This window comes from Ceratotherium simum, chromosome 7, assembly GCF_057802395.1.
Source record: "Ceratotherium simum simum isolate JZ-2026a chromosome 7, ASM5780239v1, whole genome shotgun sequence".
Taxonomy (NCBI): domain Eukaryota; kingdom Metazoa; phylum Chordata; class Mammalia; order Perissodactyla; family Rhinocerotidae; genus Ceratotherium; species Ceratotherium simum.
Window position 1 is genome coordinate 76,103,420 of NC_141906.1, and position 2,640 is coordinate 76,106,059.

At 37.7% G+C, this 2,640-nt stretch overlaps 1 pseudogene; it reads left to right on the top strand.

The window, feature by feature from the left end:
- The first annotated feature begins 1,834 nt into the window (after positions 1 to 1,834).
- Positions 1,835 to 2,257, top strand: LOC101394855 (ubiquitin-fold modifier 1 pseudogene; annotated as a pseudogene).
- The last annotated feature ends 383 nt before the right edge of the window (positions 2,258 to 2,640 follow it).

Below are 2,640 nucleotides of genomic sequence, written 5' to 3' on the forward strand. Positions count from 1 at the left end.
TTGGTGACTACCTTGATGAACCAAATGTGGTGGAAGTGACACTGTGTGACTTTCAAGGCTAGAAATACCCTGAAGCTTCTGCCAGTTTCTATTGATATACTTGCTATGAAAACTGTTAGCCACCATGTAAGAAATTGGGCTACCCTAAGTCCACGTGGAGAGACCACAGAGAGAGGGAGAGAAAGCCAAGAAATCAGAAGTGTTCCAGCCTCCAGTTGTTTGTCTACCTAGCCCAGGCTCCAGACATGTGAATGAAGAAGCTCTGAGATGACCCAGCCCCAGTCACCACCTGACTGCAACTACGTGAGAGACCCTTAGCAAGAGCCGCCTAGCTGACTCCAGGCACCCCCAGATTCATGAACAAGATTAATGACTTATTGTTCTATGCCACTCACTTTTTGGGTGATTTGTTATGCAGCAATAGGTAATTGGAACAATGATCTACAAGGCTGTTTTACTCTAAGCTCAGCCTACCTACTGCACCAACCTCATCTCCCACCTCAAATACACTCCAGCCACACTGGCCTTATATCTGTCCTATCAAACAAGTCAAGCTTTCTGTTTGGGGGCCTTTGGACTTGTCATATATCCTTACCCCAGAACACTCTTATCTTAGCTCTTCAAGTGACAGCCTCCTTCTCATAAGTCATCTCCTCAAATGTCACCTCCCCAGAGAAGCCTTTACTGCCTCTCTATCACATTATCATCTTATTTTATTTGTACACACTTTCTGGAATCGTTTATTTATGCATATTTATTTTTCTTTCATGTATTTATTGTCTGCCATCCCCCTCTAGAATGTAAGCTGTCTGAAGCCAAGGATTTTATCCATTTTGCTCCCTTCTAATAGGGACTTGGAATAGTGCTAGGCAGGCTTTCACCATCAACCAAGATGGAGTAACATGGAATGGCTATACACTCCTATCTTAAATTACTAGAAAACCAGACAAAATATACGAGAATGGTTTCAAGACCTAGGACATCAGACAACAAAGGACAGTGATCCCTGAGAGATGGGAAACAAACAAGGTGACAGGGTGATCGGCTCACAGGTGTATGCATATGTTAGAGGTTATCAAGTTACACACTTTAAATATGTAAGTTCACTGTATGTTAATTATACCTCAATAAAGCTGTTATGAAAACATAGTTCCAGGCACATAGTAGGCACTCAATAAACATTTGTTGACTGGCCATTGACTTTCTTGGCCTGTGATTTCTTAGTAGTTAGGGATTGATTCTTCTATACATGTTTATGTAATACCCAGCAGAGTACCATGTTGGAATAAGTATTCAACTGACATTTTATAAATATTATCACAAAACATTTATTACATATCCTTTATATTAATGTCATTTAAGTGGCATAAAGATAACATATTTTTCCTGACAAAATGTTTAACTTCATTAGCAATCAAAAAAATACAAGTTAGAGTAATGAAATACTATTTTTAACCTTTCAATTGCAAATAGTTTTAAATGATAGCATAAGCATGAGTTATTTTTATATTCATAAGAAAAAAGAAAGCTATTTCCATTTCTAAAGCATTTTATAATACCTACTTGACAAGAGATTGGGGAAATAGGTGCTCTCTCCTACACTGCTAATGAGAATGTAAACTGAGAGAAATTTTCTGTAGAGCAATTTTGACAAATACCAAAAGCTTCAAAAACATGAGAACCCCTTGATCCAGCTATTCCACTTCTAAAAAAGTATACTAAGAAAATAAGATTGCACATAAAGATTTAGTTACAAAATTATTCACCTCTACATTGTGTACAATACCAACAATTAGAATGAACCCATAGGCAGAGGAAGTGGGGCTAGCCGGCAGAGTTGGCGTGGGGTCTCTGTCCTGAGCGGTTCCACGATGTCGAAGGTTTCCCTTAAGATCACGCTGACGTCAGACCCGCGGCTCCCTTACAAAGTACTCAGTGTTCCTGAAAGTACCCCTTTCACAGCAGTCTTAAAGTTTGCAGCGGAAGAATTTAAAATTCCTGCAGCAACAAGTGCAATTATTACCAATGATGGAATAGGAATAAATCCTGCACAGAATGCTGGAAATGTTTTTCTAAAGCATGGTTCAGAACTGCGAATTATTCCAAGAGATCGTGTTGGAAGTTGTTAATATCCACTACTTGGAGCATAGGATTACCTTTCAAAATAAATATTGGTATTGTTGTTATAAAACTGAAATCAGGTGTTTAAAATACTATGAAAACAGCAATTGTTGATGAAATAATGAAAGGAGACTCTCCGTCCCTTCTTGTTATTCACACTGTTCATGTGAAGAGGGAAGGCTTAAGCATTGAGGATATCATCACCACAGAAGATCATAGTCTTTCATTGCTCCCTCACAACACACACGGGTAGTTCATTTGGGGTAAATGGATTATCCAACTGTGTTTTATAACTGGAGGATGCTTCTGATCATTCTTTCTGAGAACATGTGGAAAATTAAAATTTACTGAATCTTCCTATTTGTCTTTGAGTTAAAAATTTAAAAGGATTATGGATCGTACGTGGTGGTTTGCTTGATAGCATCTGACTTGGAGACTCAAAAATAGTTGAATTCTTATTTATATATTGTTTATTATAAAAGATATAGAAATATCAATAAATACTTAACTATCTTAAAT